At 36.2% G+C, this 21984-nt stretch overlaps 1 long non-coding RNA gene across 2 annotated transcripts in view; it reads left to right on the forward strand.

Moving 5' to 3' along the window:
* Positions 1–1816: 1816 nt before the first annotated feature.
* LOC120613828 (uncharacterized) overlaps positions 1817–21984 on the forward strand; it is a 69364-nt gene continuing 49196 nt past the window's right edge. For both annotated transcript variants that reach the window (XR_005655776.1, XR_005655777.1), the window contains exon 1: positions 1817–1909. This is a non-coding gene — a long non-coding RNA (uncharacterized LOC120613828). The remainder of the gene's footprint in view (positions 1910–21984) is intronic.

The raw sequence follows: 21984 nt of genomic DNA on the forward strand, positions 1-21984 counted from the left end.
GAAAATCAGAATCAATAAGATTAATTTTCTACCACTTCATTGGGTAGAGAAAAAATAATAAATTTTTATCAACTGGGTTTATATACTTATACTTAACCACTTTATACATATGTTGACAGGGATTATTTTTTTCTTCAATTTTTATTTTTATTCTTTTTGTTGTTTTCTGTTGCTTTCAGGGAGGAAATGAAGTAAAAATGCTTTATGCCAGCATCTTTAATTGGAAGCTCCACATTAACTATTTTAAACACACTAAGATTAAAAATAAAACTATTTGATGTAAAAGGTTTTTTTGGGGGGGGGGTAAAGATAAAGAAAAAAGGAATATCCTTATGGTCAAGTTTGTAGATTATCTAACGGGTCTTATTCGATTTTTCTAAACTTTGCCAGCAGACAAAGTTTATTTGAGAACAGACAATTAGCTACATAGAAAATGACTCATCATGTATTATTTGCAAGTGGAAAGAATGAAGCCAACACCAGAAAGATGTCCTGTCTCACTGCCTTATGTATAGTTGACTTGGGGATATGCTGTTTGGAAAAAAGGGAAAAACTCCAAAATGTCTTAATTAAAACTCATCATACAAACTCAGAAAAGATGCATGCAGGAATTACTAAAGCTTAAGTAGTTACACCTGAAGGGGAATAAACATTTTGGCTTTGAAAAATCTACCCGAAGGAAGCTGAGTTATTTTTGAAGACAAGATGCCCATCCATGCTCATGCTAGGCAAATTTGCATCATATGATAGGACAGTTTGAGTGGGGTGAATGAAATGAAACAAACCATGAAACTCATTCAGTTGGGTGAACCAACAGTTTCTCAAGCTGAGTCTGCAATCTGTTTGGAGATTGGCTTCATTAATAGAAAGTGACACAGTGGAGTGACATGATCATTTTTCTCCTCTATAGCTGTTTGTTATGATTTAGACACCCTTTTTGTGTGAGATATAAAATTACCTGATAAGGTAAAATGAAATGATGTTATCTTTTTTAAAAAACGTGTAATGGCCATGCTGGTTTCAGCAGCAATGATTGAGCAGCCCAGCTGTGAGAGTCAGAAAATCATTATAAATGTCATTAATTGTTCTCCTTTTGATGCCTCTGGGAGGGAACCATGGCGAGATAATCTTACCAGGAGCATGCATTGCTATCTTTCTTTCTTCCTTGTCCACTCTGTGGGCACTTCCTAAGAGAAGAGAGTGTCCTCTCATCTTTTTGAGAACATTCTGTTATGACCTAGGGAAGGATTTGCACTCGGTAGTCAGTTGTTCTGTTAAAGAGGAGCAGCAGCAAGTTCAGCAGCTCTTGTGACTCACCTGCGCAATTAGTGCCCCTGGAGGCATTCCTATGAGTCCATGATCTGTGCATTCTCTGATGACAGACACCAAGGAGATGCCCAAGGCATCTGACTCACACAGGAGGCAGCTGATATAGTGAAATGTGTGACAGCTTGGAGCCGGCCAAACCTATGTTCAAATCAAATGCTCTAGGACGTATTACCTCTATAGCTTGGAATGAGTTTTGGAACAATTCTGAGTTCTAGATTACTCAATTAGAATAGAAATCAAATTCATATCTCAATATTTTAATGAAATTAATACATGTATTGAATATCTACTATGTACCAGAGTCAATATGGAGAGATACATTTATTTTTATTTATTCAACAAATAATTATTGAGAATCTATTTTGTGCCGGACAGTAAAATGAATGCAAAAAAAAAAAAAAAAGATTGTAAAATGTGATAAATACAAGGAAAGAAGTGATTTTAGGGTTTAGTGAGAGCAAATAGAAGTGTCCACGTGACTAGTGTGATCAGGGGACTCACAGAGGGGAGCTGCTGGCACTCAGTTTTGAATGAGGCAGAGAAACATTCCAAGCAGGGAACTGACCAGGCTTCCTAGTGAGTAAGTGATGGTGGGAGACCCAGACCTTAATTTAGGAGCTTTTGGACTCTTAATCTAGTGCTTTCTTTTAGTGCTATATTCTGCATCTTGGTTTGAACTTTAAAAGAATAAATACTAAATTAAAAAGTAAAAGTATTAAGGAAAGAACATGTAAAACCATAAATGGATTAAGTGTAAAGAGCCATTTAAAACTTAGGCTTCCAACAGTCTCTCATACCAAGATTGACATTCTGATGCTCTTCTTAAATAATAATATTCAACTTATTTAAAAATTTAATAACAAAGTCTAAACTATGGGAGAGTGGAGGAGAGGTAGAGAGAATGCATTGCATGATAAAAATTATTTAAGTTATTGAGATACTAAACTTTCATTATTATATCAAGGATGAGGTAATGAGATGTTAATCCTTTCAAGATTTAATAGATTTATTATTCTAATGAACTATACCTGACAGCTTTGAACTGTATATAAAAACTTACTAATCTTTTGACAGACATTGAGGGTTTTATTTCTCTCAGTCTAGGTGTATGATTAAAGACTTATGGTTGAGATTGCTCACTGAAATTTTTCTCATGGCATAGTGGAAAACTGAGTATATTTCTCCCTGTCCTCTTGACTCTATTGAATTAAACTGTGGAAATAAAACTTCGTAAAGCAGAAATTAGAGAAGTAATGATGGAGAAGATTAACTGATGTGTGGGTCCAGTGATAAACAAAATTAAACACAAATGATGGAGGCTTTTATCAGCCTGCTCAGCAGGACTCTGTCTCATTAATTAAACAGCTTTGCTAATTTAACAAAGATGTTCTGAATACCTAGTTTGTGCCAGCAGTGTTGGTGCCAGGGAAACAAAGTTAACCAGGATATAGGTTCTGTCCTTGAGAATCTCAGCATCTAGGCAGCAGCCAGGATGGCTGACTATGGACTCCCAGCTAGGCAAGGTTACGTGGTGAGATGAAGAAGGGACAGGAAAAGGGGCAGAATTAATGGACTGAAAGATGTGGTGTGGTTGAAGAATTGTCAGAGTTAAGACATGACAGAGAGTGAGTAAGAAGACAGAATGTGGTGGTTAGAGGGTAAGATGCTTAAAATAGAAATTCAGAATATTGCGCAATAATTAGTACTGTTAGAGCACTGTTTTTCAGACTTTTTTTGACCATGACTCACATTAGAAAGATATATTGTATACCTCTACCCAGTACACATGTATATAATTGAAACAAAGTTTTATAAAACAATTATTACCCTTACTATAGAAAATGTACTGTGATATTGCCTGTCCTATTTTATGGATTTTAAGAATTGATTTTATTACTCATTAATAAATTGTCATTCTGCTTGAAAATCACTGGGGATGAGTGGCTGATGAGGAGTCAGACCAACTCATTGACAATGAGAAGATAAAGGAACTCAGAGGCCAGAGTATTAGATGGATCGTTCATGGTTTTGAAATCACCAAGCATCATGATGGGAGTAATAGAAGAGAAAGACAGTGGTCCAGGGGATAGAGTCTTCAATGAATGAGAGGAATTAACCAGGAGGAGAATAGACAATTGCAACAAGGAGGAAGAATGGTGGCTTACAGTCTGATAGAATATTTCAGAGGGGTCAGGAATCTTAGAGAGAAAGGGAAAACATGGTGTGGGAGCAGGTATGAGGAGTGAGAGGCTATTTGTACCATATGTGTGAGAAAAACTTGGCTGTCAATTGGGAATTGTAAGAGAAACAGAGTCATCAGAGAGAGATAGCTTCCAGTTAGAAAAGATGTAAGGAATGTTTAGAGAGAGATTAAAAATAGAGAGGACTCTACTTTCTGGAACTCATAGTCTGTCCTCAGGTTGGAGTATTGAGGAAAGATGGGAGTTTTGTTCAGTTTAGGGGATGAGTCAAGCTTTGAGGAAATGAGTCTCAAGAATGAGTCTTAAGCTTTCTATGGTAATTGAGGTAAAAGAAGAGTATTGCATCACAGGTTTCAACATGGTGTTCTCTGGGCAGAGGTTAATCATCCTTCATGAGAAATCTCTTGAACAGTGTGTAGTTTTGAGTCAGGGAGCATTGTGTGGGGTTTATGTCTGATGTTTTAAGAAAGAAGAGGGGAGAGTAGGAGATAAGATACCATGTCTCCCCTCTAGGCAAAGACTTAGAAGTTTGGTTAAATGGCAGCCAACAAAAAAATCATAATGTAGCCTGCAAGTGCCAGTCACTGTGAAAGAAAATAGAAGAATTAATTTCTCAGAGAAATTGGGAAAGATGTCACAGAGAGGGTGAAATCTAAGTTGTCTTAAATAATGATAGAGTCTTTGCCTAGTTACAAATAGAGAACAGACTAGTTCAGGCAGTGAGAAAAGCCTGTCAGAAAGAACAGAGCTATGAAACATATCAGCAAGTGGAGAGAATGGAGGGACATCTGGTCCTATGAAGGAGTTGTGGTTTAGGCTAGCATGGCATTCTGATGGCTTGGTGCCTTTCTCCAGGGAATGGCACAGTCAATTTATATCATTTGCTCTGGTGGGTAGACATGGCTTACACTTGTGAGATTTTACTCAGAGGAGTCTGCAGCCTTCCATGGGAGGGGACCGTGGCTGGTTGTCCACACATCCATTCCTAACAAGTGACAGTGACAGCCTCAGAGAACAAATCATATCTTTGGAATTCCTGAATTCCAAGATTAGAAAAAAAAAAAACATTTTAAAGTAGTTTTTCCCCGCAATAATTTCATTTGTCATTCATTTTTTTAACAGCATGCATTGAGTAAAGACTAATAAGGAGGAGAAGTATGTGGTTAGGAAAATTCCTGTGGAAAAAGCAGATCTGAGTTTGATCTTGTCACTGGCTTAGTAGGTTGCAGTCCATTTGTGCATTTAAATTAAAATTAATGTAGTGAGTCTGCACTAGCCTTTTAAAAAAAGAATAGAACATACTAGAATAAAAAATATATAATGAAGTAAGGAAAAATATAATTTCCATGATGGACAGGGAGTGTAAATGCTGGAGGGCCAAAACTCTTGGTATTAAGAAGTAGAGGAGATGGTGATCAACTCTAGCCCCATATAGAGGAATAACTGGCATTATGCTTTGAGAGAGGGTATCATGATCCCTCTCTAGAACTCAACATCCTGATGTTTAAGGTCAAGGGTTGAGGTAATCGTTTTTGTTTTCTCTCAGTTCTAAAATTCTCTGTTTCTCTTATTTCATCTAGGAAGATGGTTGCAAAGCTCACAGTAGACAGAATGCTAATGTTTATTATTTCACAGTATATTTTATCTGAAGTTTTCTGTCTCATGGGGTCAGAGAATTAAAATTATTATCCTTATTGCTAATACAATAAAATATTTTTGAAACTAGAGAATCCATTCCTACAGTTATCACAGATCACTGAGTGATAGCTATGTGGTGAAATAATAAATTATATTATCATCTACATTAATAATGAATTAATCAGTTATTTAAAACCTATGTTAAAGTGGAGGGAATTGACTTGATCTCAATAATAAACCAAGGAAGCCTTTTTAGAGCTAAATTAATGCTTTTTAACTGATAATACTTACAGCCTGGCTCAAAGATAACTATGGAAGTAGGAAATGACCTGTCTTAGAGGTTTTTAAATTTCTTTCATTAAGTCGCACTCCTGTGTAGAAGCAGGAAACTAGATTGATCATACAATATATTTGTTTTCTCCTAGCTCTATCTTTCTCTTTTCCTGACAGCACATTTATTCATGTGTTATTCATGCTGAGCTTTTTAAATGACCAGCTTCATTTGCAATTTGCTAGAAAGAGGTATTGTGTAACTTCTGATTTTTGAAGGGAAACATTTCCATAGAATGATTAAATGCAAGGTACTACTGATACAGTGTCTAATAACTTTCTGGAGATTAGAGAGAAAGCCATGAGTAAAAAACATGGTTGTCTCTGAGTTTTCAATGTGTATTGTTAAAATAGAAGATTTAGAAAAAAATAATGCTCGATACAAGCTTAGAAGTTGTGGACAGCAGAAGGGAAAAATAGTCTCACTTCATTGTTATCTATTGGAGCTTATCAAGAATAATCAGATAATAAGTTGCAATACTTCTATTAATTTAATAGGTTGGGGCACATCTACATATCTGTTAGATTAGGATTAAGTTTTTAATGCAAAGCTATAAATAACTATAGTTGTTCTAGACATTGAAAATCATACAAAGGTAATAAAATAGTGCAGAAAATAGGAGCCAGCATTACATGGTTTTTATGACTATGAAAACAAAATGTGTAAAATTCCTAGTTTAAGGTCTAGTACATAGCAGTCACACAGCAGGTGGTGGCTATTAATGTTTATAAAGAGTATTTATTAGTAAGTAGAATCTGTGGCCAAAAAAAAAAAAAAAATCTTCGTAGATTTCTCTCTATGTTTCCTTTATTTGGAAATTAGTTAAACTTTAGAAAAGTGGCAAAAATAAGAATGATACAAAGAATGCCAAGGTTCAGAGGAAGATAGTGGACTAGGTAAAAGCAGGGTTCATCTTCTCCCAGGACCGCATTGAAATTACAACCAAACTATAAAATAACCAACGTGGAGAATCAATCACCTGAAGTCCAGCTGATCACAACACCTACATCAGATAATATAAAGGAGCCACATCGAAGCCTGTAAGAAGGACAAAGTTGCGAATAGGGCTGGACCCGCACCTGCAGGTTGTGGAGGATCGCTGGGAGGAAGAGCGAGGCTGCTGAGGCTCTCCTGAGAGACGGGGTTCCTGGTATCATCTGGGGGCTCTCCAGCACAGGATCCCAGCCCAGAGAAGAGGAGATTCCAATAATTCTGACTGAAGAAACTAAAGGGGATCCTGGCCACCTAGGTGAGATGGAAGGAGACTGAAACCCTAGAAGTCCCTTTGAAGGACCTGTGCAAAGGCTTTCTGACCTGCAGACGCTCACCCGGGATGCCGGTGGTGGGTCAGAGGCTCGCATGAGATTTATTCTGAAAAGGTCTCCAAGCCTGGCGTCTGAAAAGGCAGCTACCATTGTGCCTTAGTCCACACCCCCTACTGGGCAATCTACAGACCTTACCAGCTTGACTATGCAGACCCTCTGGTCTGAGAGCAGTGTTTCTAATCCCAGCAACAGCAGCCAGTTGCTGTGAGCCACATTTCAGAGATAAGGTCAGGCAGATTGCTGCTGCCAAAGTGAACTTGGGCAGATTGGGGACCTGTGTGCTAGTCCAAGACAGCAGCTGGTCTCGTTGTGAGCTGAGTCTTCTGTAGGAACTCACAACAGTTACCAAATTTGCAGCAAGACTGAGGATGAATTGATCTGACTGCCATTGTCTCTCTGAGACCCCGCCCTAGCCTACCCACAAATTGCCCAGGGGCCCCATTGACAGTGAACTGCCACAGCCCGGCCCTTCCCCTCCCTTGATCTCCTAATCCATACAGGCAACAAACTTTGGCTGGCACAGGGTGGCACTGCATAGAACTCAATGGCAGGCAGAATTTTGCTGCCTATAAGAGTTGCAATATTGTGTCCGGGAAGCACAGATGCCTATGGGAACTCCCCTGAGAGCAGCTGATCTCACTGTGATCTGTGTCTACAGTGGGAACACCCAGGCACAGAAGTTTCAGCAAAATCGAGGCTGTATTGGTCGAATGGACCTTGTCTCCCTGAGATCCCACTTCATCCAAGCCACAGAGTGCTTGCAGCCCATTGACAAGCAGCCTCTTGTGCCCTGCTTGGCTCTGTGGTTGAGCAGTTAGTGCAAGCGACACCCTTGGCTAGTGCAGTGAGCGCATTTCGAAGAAAACAGTTGTGGACAGACCACTGCTGCCTGTATGAGCTACAAAATTTCTTCAGTGGATTGCAAGGGTCTGTATTTGCTTAACAGCCCTTGACTCCTTGAGCTCTTGCCTTATCCAATACACATAGTGCCCACAGCACATTGATAGGCATTTGCCCCTGCTCTGGGATAGTGCATTTAGGCCCAGGGTGGGCAGCAGTTGACTTTGCTGTGAGTGGAAACTTGTACAGTGAGCCACAGAGACAGCACGTAAACTGACACTGCAGTGGCAGGGAAAATTTACTTAATAGACCCAGAAGACTCCCAGGGTCCTTGTGCCATCCAACACGTATATTACCTAGAGCTCATCCAGTTTCAGAGACTTACAGGCATCTGATGGCAGTATCAGGCCTTGAAGAGCACTGGTCCCTCCACTAAACTGCCATAGGTCAGGGACGGGGGATAACCGAGAGCTGCCTACAGAGTTGTCTCTTCTACTTACTGTAGATCCAGCATAGAAAACAACCATCAGCGGATCGATTTGTAGTTCTCACTGGGTAACCCTGAGCAATCAAAAGCAGAGGCTGACCTTGGCCTATCGGGGAGCCCCTCCCAAGGGGCCACAAAACCAACGCATCTGGAGGCTGACACCAGACCACAATGGAGCAATTCCTGACTAGCTCCAGTAGTGATACACACAAAGAGTGGTTGCAACAAATACACAAGCCTGCTAGAGCAAATCCCACTCAGTGGGTTTAGCTCCCACACAGCAACTCTTATCCTGAGGGTGCAGCCAATTCACACAATTAGTCAGCCTGAACGTTAATCCCACCCACTAACCTACTAACAACAATAAAGGCTTGGCAACAGAAGATCACACACAACCCATACAAAGGTCACGTCCAGAGCTTCCGGTACAAGGGATCAGGGAGAGTGCACCACTGGGCCACACAGGACACCTTCCACATTAGGCCATCTGGCCAAGGTTGAGAGATGAAACAAATATTTCTGACACATAGAAATGAACATAGAAGCTAATAAAATGAGAAAACAAAGAAACATGCCACAAGTGAAACAACTGGAGAAAACTCCAGAAAATAAGCTAAATGAAATGGAGGTAAGCAACCTACCACAGACAGAGTTCAGAATAACGGTTATAAGGATGCTCAATGAACTTATGAGGAGAATAGATGAGCACAATCTATTAACAGAGAGATAGTAAGCATTAAAAAGGACATAGAAACCATAAAAAAGTACCAGACAGAAATGAGGAATAGAATAATTGAAATGAAGAATACACTAGAAGAATTCAACAGTAGATTGGATGAAGCAGGAGATCGAATCAGTGAATTGGAAGACAAGGTAGCTGAACACATCCAATCAGAACAACAAGAAGAAAAAATAATTTTAAAAAATGAGGATAGTTTAAGAGATCTCTTGGACAACATGAAGCATAAAAATATCAGAATCATAGGAGTACCTGAAGAGGAAGAGAGAGAGCAAGGGATTGAGACTCTATTTGAAGAAATAATGACAGAAAACTTCCCTAACCTGGCAAAGGAATTAGACATACAAGTTCAGGAAGTGCAAAGAGTGACAAACCAGAGGAATTCAAACAGACCTACGCCAAGACACATCATAATTAAAATGCTAAAGATCAAAGACAAAGAAAGAATTTTAAAAATAGCAAGAGAAAGGAAGCTGGTTACTTACAAGGATACTCCCATAAAAATGTCTGCTGACTTTTCAATGGAAACTGCAGACCAGAAGTGAATGGCAAGAAATATTCAAAGTAACGAAAAAGCAGAATCTACAACCATGGATACTCTACCCAGCAAAGCTTTTGATTAAAATGGAAGGTGAGATAAAGAGCTTCCTAGACAGAAAAAGCTTAAGGAATACATCACCAACAAGCCAGCGTTACAAGAAATGTTAAAAGGTTTTCTGTAAAAAGAGAAGGGGTAAAAAGAAAATAGAAATAACAAATATGAATAATAAAATGACAGTAACAATATATCTATCAGTAATCACTTTAAATGTAAGTGGATTAAATGCTCCAATCAAAAGACATAGGGTAACCGAATGGATAAGAAAACAAGACCCATGCATATGCTGTCTACAAGAGACCTACTTCAGATCAAACGACATTCACAGACTGAAAGTAAAGAGATGGAAAAAAATATTTCATGCAAATGGAAATGAAAAAAAAAAGCTGGGATAGTAAAACTTATAACAGATAAAATAGACTTTAAAACAAAGGCTATAAGAAATAAAAAAGGGCATCACATAATAATAAAGGGATTGCTAAATCGAGGACATAACCCTAGTAAACATATATGCACCCAATATAGATGCACCTACACATATAAAGCAATTATTGACCGACATAAAAGGAGAAGTCAATAGTAATACACTCATAGTAGGAGACTTTAACACCCCATTGACATCAATGAACAAATCTTTCAGGCAAAGAATCAACAAGGAAACAATGGATCTAAAAGATACACTAGAACAGATGGACTTAATAGATATTTTCAGACAATTTTACCTCAAAGCAGCAAAATATACACTCTTTTCAAGTGCACATGGAACATTTTACAGGATAGACCACATGTTAGGATGCAAATCAAGTCTCAATAAATTTAAGATTGAAATCATGTCAACCGTCTTCTCTGATCACAATGATGTGAAACAAGAAATCAACTACAAGAAAAAAACTGGAAAATACACAAACATATGGAGGCTAAATAACATGATACTAAACAATGAATGGATTATTAATGAGATCAAGGAAGAAATCAAAGATATCTAGAGACAAATGAAAATGAAAACACAAGGCCTCAAAATTTATGGGACACAGCAAAAGAAATCCTAAGAGAGAAATTCATAGCAATACAGGCCTACCTCAAGAAACAAGGAAGAGCTCAAATAAACGATTTAACCTTACAATTAAAAGAACTAGAAAAAGAACAGCAAACAAGTCCAAAGTGAATAGAAGGAAGGAAATAATAAAGATCAGAGAGGAAATAAATGAAATAGAGTCTAGAAAAAGAATACAAAAGAGTAATGAAACCAAGAGCTGGTTCTTTGAAAGGATAAACAAAATCAACAGACCTTTGCCAGACTTATGAAAGACAAAAGAGAGAGAACTCAAATAAATAAAACCAGAAATGAAAGAGGAGATAAAACTACAGACTCCACAGAAATACGATGGATCATAAGAAAATACTATGAGCAATTATAAGCCAACAAATTGGATAATCTGGAAGAAATGAACACATTTCTAGAAACATACAATCTCCCAACACTGAATGAAGGAGGTATAAAAAATCTGAACTGACTGATTACCACCAATTACATCAAATCAGTAATCAAAAACTTCCCAAAAAACAAAAGTCCTGGACTCAGATGGCTCTAAAGGTGAATTTTACCAAACATTCAAATAATTATCACCTATTTTTTTCAAACTATTCCAAAAAATTCAAGAAGAGGAAATGCTCCCTAATTCTTTTTATGAGGCTACAATTACCTTGATTTCAAAACCAGGCAAAGACATTACAGAAAAAGAAAACTATAGGCCAATAACTCTTTTGAATATTGATGCAAAAATTCTCATCAAAATATTAGTAAAGTGAATTTAGCAATACATTAAAAATGTCATACACCATGAAAAAGTTGGATTTATTCCTGGGATGCAAAATTGGTTCAATATTCGCAAATCAATTAATGTGATACACCACATTAACAAATCGAAAGTTAAAAACCATATGATCATATCAATAGATGCAGAAACAGCAGTTCACAAAATCCAGCATCCATTTATGATAAAAACTCTCAGCAAAGTGGGAATATAGGAAACATACCTCAATATAATAAAGGCCATTTATGAGAAACCTGCAGCTAACATCATACTCAATGGGGAAAGGCTAAAAGCATTTTCCTTAAGATCAGGAATAAGACAAGGATGCCCACTTTCACCACTCCTCTTCAACAGTGTATTGGAAATCTTAGCCACAGCAATAAGACAAGAAAGAGAAATAAAAGGCATCTGAATTGTAAGAAGTAAAACACATTATTTGCCAAAGACATGATATAGAGAACCTTAAAGATTCCACCCAAAGACTATTAGAACTGATCAATGAATCCAACAATGTAGCAGATTCCGAAATAAATATTCAGAGGGCAGTGCCATTTTTATACACCAATGATGAACTTTCAGAAATTAAGAAAACAATTCCATTTACAATTGTGTCGAAAACTATAAAATATCTGGAATCAAATTAACCAAGAAGGTAGAAGATCTGTTTTCAGAAAATTATGTCATTGAAAAAAGAAATTGAAGATAATACAAATAAATGGAAGCATATACCCAGTTCATGGGTAAGAAGAATCAACATTGTTAAAATGGCCATACTACTCAAAGCAATATATAGATTCAATGCAATCCCTATCAAAATACCAATGACATTTTTGAGAAAGATAGAAGAAACAATCCTAAAAATTTATATAGAGCCATAAGATATCCTAAATTGACATGGAAATCTTGAGAAAGAAGAACAAAGTTGGAGGAATCACACTACTTAATATCAAACTATACTACAGTAATCAAAACAGCATGATACTGCCATAAAAACAGATACCTTGATCAATGGAACATTATAGAGAGCCCAGAAATAAATCCATGTCTATACGCTAACTTAATATATGACAAAGGTGGTAAAAATATACAATGAAGTAAAGGCAGTCTATTCAATAAATGGTGTTGGGAAATTGGACAGATACATGCAAAGAAAAAGAAGCTGGACCATCTTCTTACACCATATACAAGAATAGACTCAAAATAGACTTAAATGCAAGACCCAAAACCATAAAACTTTTAGAAGAAAACATAGTCAATAAACTCTCTGATATTACTAATAGGAATTTCTTTTCAGATATATCTCCTTGGGCAAGGGAAACAACAACAACAAAATAAACAAATGGGACTACATCAAACTAAAAAGATTTTGTACAGCAAAGGAAACCATCAATAAAACAAAAAGACAATTGGAGAAGATATTCACTAATGATACATCTGATAAAGGGTTAATGTCCAAAATTTATGAAGAGCTTATACAACTCAACAACAACAAAAACAAACAATACAATTAAAAAATGGGTAGAGGACCTGAACAGATATTTCTCCAAAGAGGAAATACTGATGGCTAACGTACATATGAAAAGATGCTCAAGGTTGCTAATCATCAGAGAAACACAAATTTAAACCACTATAAGATATCACCTCACACCTGTCAGAATGGCTATCATCAATAAATCAAAATACAGCAAGTATTGACGAGGATGCTGAAAAAGAGAACCCTTATACATTGTTTCTGGGATTTCAAATTGGTACAGCTGCTATGGAAAACAATCTGGAGGTTTCTCAAAAAATTAAAAACGGATGTACCTTTTGACCCAGCAATTGCACTTTGTTATTTATCCAAAGAAAACCAAAACAATAATTTGTAAAACTTTATGCACTTTAATAGTCATGGCAGCACAATTTACAATAGTCAAGATATGGAAGCAACCTAAATGCTCATCAACAGATGATTGGATAAAGAAATTATGGTTCATATATACAATGGAATATTACTCAGCCATGAAAAAAATGAAATCCTACCATTTGCAATGACATGGATGGACCTAGAGGTTATGCTGAGTGAAATAAGTCAGACCTAGAAAGATAAATACCATATCATTTCACTTATATGTGGAATCTAAAGAACAAAAAGAGCAAACTAAACAAAACAGACTCACAAATATAGTGGATAATTTGGTGACAGACAGAGGGGAGGGGGTTTGGGGGGCTGGGAGAATGGGGTGAAGGATTAAAGAAGTACAAATTAGTAGATGATAGTTGGACACAAGGACGGGGAGCACTGCACAGGGAATGCTGTTAGCATTAATATGATGGCTAAGTGGAGGGCCAGGGTAGGGAGGGAGCAATTGGGCGAATCGTTTAATGAACAATATAGATGTCTAACCAATGTAATGTATACTCAAAACTAATTTTAATAAACAAAATTTATTAAAAATATGAATAGATGGGGGAGTAACCTTTAACCCCACAGCTTTGATCTTTGAAACTCATTTGATCATGACTGTTTATTCCTTAAAAAAATATTCTCTTCCAGAGGAGAGGGGGAAGGGAAAGAGGGTTAAATAATCTTTTTAATTGATTAATTAATTAATTAATTATTTAAAAGAATGCCCATATACCCATTACCCAGATTTGTTTATTGTCGTTTGTACATCTCCTCTTTCTCCTCCTTCTTCTTGTTCTTGTTTTTCATGTTATTTTCCTCCTCCTTCTTCTTCTTCTTCTCCTCCCCCTCTTCCTTCTCTTCATCCTCCTCCTCCTTCTTCCTTTTCTTCTTCTTGTCTCTCTATATATTTAGATATACTTTATTTTTCTGAACCAATAGAAAATAATTTGCATATACTGTTTTCCTTTAATCTTAAATAGTTTATTATTTCATAAAAATATGGACATCCCTGTACATGAACACAATGAACTTATTAACTTTAACAGATTTAACACTCATGCAAAGCTTTTATCTAATTTATTCTCCATATTCCAATTTTGTAAGTTGGATCAATAACTTTTTGTGGCATTTTCTCACCATGAATTAAGGACCAAGCCAGGATTACATATAGCATTTAATGGTCATGTCCAGGACATTTCCATAGCTTTTCTTTGTGTGTTGCTACACTGACATTTGTAAAGAACATAGCCTCCTCTATTCTTTTAAATAAGATGGTCCTCATTTTGTATGTATGTGTGTTTCCTTATAATTGGAATCTAGTTTCACATTCTCAGACAGAATGCTGCAAATATGATATTGTGTCCTCAGGTATTATCTGGAGGTACATGATGTACACCTGTGTTCTCAATGGTGATCACTAGACTCAAGACCAATATCTGGAAGCTAGTTTTACTCATTGCTATGTAGGAGGAAGGTTTGGGTCTTTGCTTTAAGAAAATCAAGCATGTTACATACATGCATCTATATACACATATAGACATATATATATGCAAACACACACATATGAACACATATCTGCATGCACATCTACACATACAAACACATACATGTATACATGAATGTATTTTAATTAAGTAATTAATTAATTTTTAATCAATTGATTGATTAATTAATCATTTTTATGGTGACATTGGTTAATGAAATCCAATAAGTTTCAGCTGTACACTTTAAAAATTAGATATATATATATTTATACTGCGTGTTCATCTCCTACAGTTAGGTTTTTTTTGTCACAAAATATTTGACCATTTTTACCCTGTCTACATCCCACCTCCCCCCTACCATCTGGTAACCACTAGTTTATTGTTCATGTCCATGAGTCTCTGTTTGCCCTATTTATTTGGTGCTTTTAGATTTATATTCCACATATAAGTGATATCATGTAATTTTCAACTTTTTCTGTCTGGCTTATTTCACTTAGCGTGATTATCTCGAGGTCCATCCATATTGTCACAAATGGCAGTATTTCATCTCTTATGGCTGAGGAATAATCCTTTGTATATATCTACCACAGCTTCTTCACAATCATCTGTTGTAGGACACTTCAGTTGTTCCCATGTCCTGGCCACTGTGAATAATGCTGCTATGAACATTGGTGTGTAAATATCTTTTTCGAATATGGGTTTTCAAGTCTTTGGGGTAATTACCCAGTAGAGGGATTGCTGGATCATATGGTAGATCAATGCTTAGTTTTTTGAGGAAACTCCATACTGTTTCCCATAGTGGCTGTACCAATTTGCAGTCTCCACCAGCAGAGTAAGAGGGTTCCTTGTTCTCCGCATCCTCTCCAACATTTGTTATTACTTGTCCTGTTGATTGTAGCTATTCTAACAGGTGTGAGATGGTATCTCAATGTGTTTTTGATTTACATTTCCCTAATATATAGTGATGTTGAGCATCTTTTCCTATATTTGTTGGCCATTTGTATGTCCTCTAGGGAGAAGTGTCTGTTCAGGGCTTCTGCCCATTTTTTGATTGGATCATTTGTTTTTTTTTGTTGTTATTGAGTCATATGAGTTCTTCTTATATTTTGGATATTTTCCCAATCAGATGGTTGTCTCTTTACCTTGTTGACGATTTCTTTTGCTGAGCAGAAGCTTTTTAGTTTGATGTAGCCCCATTGATTTATTTTAGCTTGTACTTCCCTTGCATTTGAAGTCAAATTCATAAAATCCTCTTTAAGTTCAAGGTCCTTGAATTTAGTTCCTATGTTTTCTTCTATGCATTTTATCAATTCGGTCTTATATTCAGGTCCTTAATCCATTCTGAGTTAATTTTGGTGTGTGGTGATAGGCAACAGTCTAGTTTCATTCTTTTGTAGGTGGCCTTCCAGTTTTCCTAGCACCATTTATTGAAGAGACCTTCCTTTCTCCACTGTATGTTTTTGACTTTTTTGTCTAAAATTATTTGCTCATATAAATATGGGTTTACTTCTGCACTCTCGATTCTGTTCCTCTGGTCCGTGTGTCTGTTTTGCTGCCAATACCATGTTGTTTTGATTACTGTTGCTTTGTAGTATAATTCGAAGTTGGGCAAAGTGATGCCTCCAGCTTCATTCTTTTTTCTAAGGATGGCTTTGGCAATTCGGGGTCTTTTGTGCTTCCATACAAATATGATGATTTTTTTGTTCTATTTCTTTAAAAAATGCCAATGGAATTTTGATGGGGATTGTATTAAATCTGTATAATGCTTTAGGTAATATGGTCATTTTAACTATGTTGATTCTTCCAATCCAAGAACATGGAATATCTTTCCATTTCTTTGTATCTTCTTTGATTTCTTTTAATAAGGTCTTATAGTTTTCATTATAGAGGTCCTTCACTTGTTTCATTAAATTTATTCCTAGGTATTTTATTCTTTTTATAACAATTGCAAAAGGAATTTTTCCACTTTTTTTCTGATGCTTCATTATTGAGAATGCTATGGAATTTTGAACATTGATTTTGTATCCAGAGACTTTATTGTATTTGCTATTGTTTCTAGTAGTGCTCTTGTGGAGACTTTAGGGTTTTCTATATAGAGAATCATGTCATCTGCAAATAGTGACAGTTTGGCTTCTTTGTTTTCTGTTTGAAAGCCATTTATATTTTCTCTTTCCTGATTGCCCTTGCTAGGACCTTCAATGTTATATTGAATAACAGTGGTGATGGTGGACAGCCTTGCCTTGTTCCTAATGTTAGAGGAAAGGCTTTTAGTTTTTCACCATTAAATACAATGTTGGCTGACAGATTGTCATACATGGCCTTTATTATGTTAAGGTACTTCCTTCTATACCAATGTTGTTAAGTATTTTGATCATAAATGAATGCTGTATCTTGTCGAAGGCTTTTCTGCATCTATTGATATAATTCTGTGATTTTTATTTTTTAATTTGTTTATATGATGTATCACATTAATCAATTTGCATATGTTGAACCATCCCTGTACTCCTGGGAAGAAGCCCACCTGATCGTGGTGCATAATCTTTTTAATATGTTGCTGTATTCTGTTCACTAGTATTTTATTTATGATTTTTGCATCTGTGTTCATGAGAGATATTAGTCTGTAGTTTTCTTTTTTTCTGTTATCCTTACCAGATTTTGGTATCAGAGTAATACTGGCCTCATAAAATGAGTTGGGAAGAATTGCCTCCTCTTCGATTTTTTGGAAGAGTTTGAGGAGAATAGATATTAAATCTTTGAATGTTTGGTAGAATTCGCTGGCGAAGCCATCTGGTCCTGGACTTTTACTTTTTTGGTGATCGTTTCCATTTCCATACTGCTGATCGTTCTATTTAGATTTTCCAGATCTTCTTGACTCAGTCTAGGAAAGTTGTATTTTTCTAAGTACTGGACCATTTCTTCTAGGTTATTAAATTAAATACTATAAAAAGAATACTTTTTCATAGTATTCTTGTATGATCCTTTGTATTTCTGCGACATCAGTCGTAATTTCCCCTCTTTCATTCCTGATTTTGTTTATTTGTGTCTTTTCTCTTTTTTCATTAGTGAGTCTAGCCAGGGCTTTGTCAATTTTATTAACCTTCTCAAAGAACCAGATTTTGTTGCATATATTTTTTGTATTGTTTTTCTTTTCCGTGTTTTCAATTTTATTTATTTCTGCTCTAATTTTGATTTCTTTCCTCCTGCTAACTTTAAGCTTCATTTGTTCTTCCTTTTCTAGTTTTTTAAGATGAAGTATTAGTTTGTTTATTGGGGCTTATTTTTGTTTTTGGAGATAAGCATGTAATGATATGAAACTTCCTCTTACGATCACTTTTGCCATGTTCAAAAAGTTTTGATATGTTGTATTATCATTATCATTCGTTTCTAGGTATCTTTTGATCTCTCTTTTTATTTTTCCCCTGACTCAGTTATTCTTCAGTAACATGTTGTTTAATCTCCATGTGTTTGTGATTCTTCTTGCTCTCTTTTTACAGTTGATCTCCAGTTTCAAAGTGTTATGACCCGAGAATATGGTTGGTATGATTTCGACCCTCTTATATTTGTTGAGGCTTTCTCTGTGTCCCAGTAATGGGGTCAATCCTTGAGAATGTTCCATGTACACTAGAGAAGAATGTCTAATCAGCTATTCTGGGATGGAAGACTCTGTAAATGTCAATTATGTTCAGTTGATCTAATGTATCATTTAACGATATTATTTCCTTACTAATTTTCTGTTTGGATGATCTGTCCATATCTGACAGTGGTGTAATTAGGTCCCCTACAATGATAGTGTTTTTGTTTGTTTCTCCCTTTAGTTCTGTTAGTAATTGCTTTACATATTTCAGGGCTCCCTAATTGGGACATAGATATTAGTAGGTGTTATGTCTTCTCGGTGCTTGATTCTCTTTATTATTATGAAGTGTTCCTCAGTATCTTTCTTTACCTTTTTTATTTTGAAGTCTATTTTCTCTGATATTAGTACCACTACTCCTGCCTTTCTCTGAATGCCATTTGCTTGAAATATCATTTCCCATTCTTTCACTTTGAGTCAATATTTGTCTTTGGAGCTGAGCTATATCTCCTGGAGGCAGCATATGGTTGACTTTTTTTTTTTTTATCTAATCTGCAACTCTGTTCCTTTTTATTTGTGAGTTCAGTTCATTTACATTTAGGGCAATTATTAAAATATGAGGCCTTCTTATAGCCATTTTATCTTTTGCTTTCTGGTAGCTGTTTCCATTGTTCCTTTACTCTGTGTGTCTGTTTTCTGTATTTAGGTTGCATTTTGTGGGTTTTCCCTCTGGTCTTTCTTCTTTTATGTTATATACTTTGGTTCTGAATCTTTAGCATGTGGTTACCATTATGAATATGTAAAAGGATAGGGATAGTGTGTGTGTGTGTGTGTGTGTGTGTGTGTGTGTGTATATATATACCATAATCCATTTTCTTCTGCATGTGCCTTATCTCCATTCCCCTTTGTGAATTTGGATCTTTGAATCCTCCCCTTTTCAGTCATCATTGTCTCAATTTGTTCCTATGTATGCTGAATGTTCATTACTATCTTGCTATAGCAATTCTCTTCTTATTGTTTAAGCTTATAATGTTCTGTGCTTAGGAAGGGTTACACTCCTCTGCTTCTATCTGCCTGCTAGTTGCCTTATTCCTAATTATGTTTTTTTTTTTTTTTTTTTGTCATTTTTTTGTTTTAGGTGAGCTGACCCCTTTCAGTATTTCCTGTAATGTCAGCCTCATAGTGGAGATTTTGTCAGTATTTTTATGTCTGGAAACTTCTTTATTTCTCCTTCACATCTAAAAGAGAGCTTAGCTGGATATATTACTTTTGGCTGGTAGTTTCTTTCACTTAATAGTTTAAATATTTGATTTCACTCCTTCTTGCTTGTAAGATTTTGCTGAAAAGTCCTACAACAATCTAATGGGTTTTCCTTTATAAGTTACCATCTTCTTTTCCCTGGCTTCCCTGGGAATTCTTTCTTTGTTGTTGATTTTCGATAATTTTAATACAATGTGTCTTGATGAAGGCCTTTTGGGGTTGAGTCTTTGGGTGTTCTGTTGACTTCTAGAATTCCAAGCTCCAGCATTTATTTCTAGATTTCTGTCTTAGGTATCACTGATCCTTTCCTCCATTTGGTCGATTTTATTTTCCACGCTTGCTATTTCATTTTTTAACTCTTGTAGTGTGTTTTTTTTGTCTCCAGAAGATCTATTCTGTTCTTTTTGAGGGTTTCAATCTCCTTGCTCTGCTCATCTAAGTATTTTTTCAATTCCTGAAATTGTTGGTATGAGTTGTTTCATAACTCGCTGAGTTTTTTCAGAAGTACTATCCTGAATTCTCTGTCATTTAAGTTACATATATCTATGTCTGTATGTTTATTTTCTGGAGATTTTTCTCTTTCTTTCTGAGATGCCTTGTGACCTTGATTGTTCATGGTGTTTAATGGCCTATTTTTTTTTTTTTGGCCTGGGCATTAATGGAAATGTATTCAGCTTTTTTTCCTGAAAGAAGATTTATTATATAAAGGTCTCTCTTTAGCCTGTTGCAAAGAAGGCACTTATCTTTTGGTTTTCAGTAGGTTGCATCTAAGTGTCTTGGATCCTGCTTTGTATAAAGCCTTAATAGTGCCTTTTAAAATTATAGATGTTTAATTGTGCTTGCTAACTCTCAATTTCAGTTTCTTTCAGTGTTAGCGACATCTCAGCAGCATTTGCTCAGATTCCCCTGGGGATCCACTGTGTTTGGTTAGAGGATATGGGAGGAGGGGCCCTCTTGGTTGAGGGTGGAGGCCCAGGCTAAGCCTTGGTTTTGCAATCACGGCTGGTAAAATCAATCTCTGCTGTGCCTGCTTCTCTGCTCTATGTTCTGATGACTGGGCCCTGTCACCAGCTGCGTGGAGCTCACAGCTTTCCCAGGCAGGCCTGTTCAGGGAACTCGATGCACCTTTTCTCCTCTCTCTCCTCCTACAAAGAGCTCCTGCTGTGAGAAGCAGCTTCTTTGCTTCTCTCAGTCCACCCCCAGCCTCCTGGGGTTCTGACTTGTGGTAGGTCTTATGTGCTCAGACGTACTTGTGTGTAGTTTGGATATTTTTTGTTGAGTTTTAGATGCTCAGCTTATTGTTGTTTCAAGGGGAGAGATCTGGGGACGTCTCTCACTCTGCCATGTTTCTCCAAACTCCTTACATGTGCATATTTTAGAAATCATGAATTTATAACAAAACCTCTAAATCCAAACTGTCCTCAGAAGTTTCTTTCTTACTCCCTACAACCATTTTTTATGCTTTTCCCTTCTTCCCATTTACATCAACACATTTTCTAATTTGCTTAGTTCTATAGACTATCTAAAATTATTTCAGAAGAGCTTTGCCTATACCTTATACAAAAATCTACTAAAAAGTGATTAGTGTTTCTTTGCCATTCTCATTTCCCATCTCATCCAAGACTGAGAATTTGTGTTGACATATCTTGTTTATAAGTTACTTAGACGAGTTCTCTGTTTTTCTTCTTCAGTATGGTTATGGCATTCATTTGAAACACAACAAGATTCCTCTGTTTCAGTTTGCTTTTGGCTTTAGATTCTCCCATCATATTTTCAATACTTTAATTTTATTTTTTGAATTTTAAGACCATTAAAAAGTTCCTAAAAGTATAAATTGTACAAAAAGGTATACTGAAAGGTCACTTTCATACCCATACTGTCTCGTTCCTACCAACCCTTTGTTGATAACTAACATAATTTTTTTTTTAGTTTATCCTTTCTGTGTTTCTCTTGGTCAAGATAAGAAGATATATGCATGTTTTCTTATGTCTCTTTATATTTTACCAAAAGGTAGTATATACATATGATATTTTTCATTTTGCTTAAAAAAAAAAAAACTTTGCAATATCTTCTGGAAATCTGTTCCACAGTTTCATGCTACTCCAAAATATGTAGGTAACATAGTTTACGCCACTAGTCTGCCTATTTTAGATGCTTAGGTGGTTTTCAAATTAACATTTTGAAAAGTCAAATAATGCTGCAACAATTTACATGGTGAATATAGTCCTTTGTATTATTTGAAATACATACTCAGGGTAAATGGGGGGGGGAGTTGAAGGTCAAGGTGAATGCTTGTACATATTTGTTGGATATTGCCAAATTCTGTAGGGGTTATAAGTTTGACATTGTCACCATTGCTCTGAGATTTCTTGAGCTGGAAAGACTATAGTGGTCCATAGTGATGTGCAACATCAGCCGGTGCCTTTGAATCTAGTATTTATTGTGAAGTATTTACTATCCTTTCTGACTCTTATGTAGC

The sequence above is a fragment of the Pteropus medius genome, unplaced genomic scaffold (assembly GCF_902729225.1).
Source record: "Pteropus medius unplaced genomic scaffold, Ma_sr-lr_union100, whole genome shotgun sequence".
In the NCBI taxonomy this organism is placed as follows: Eukaryota; Metazoa; Chordata; class Mammalia; order Chiroptera; family Pteropodidae; genus Pteropus; species Pteropus medius.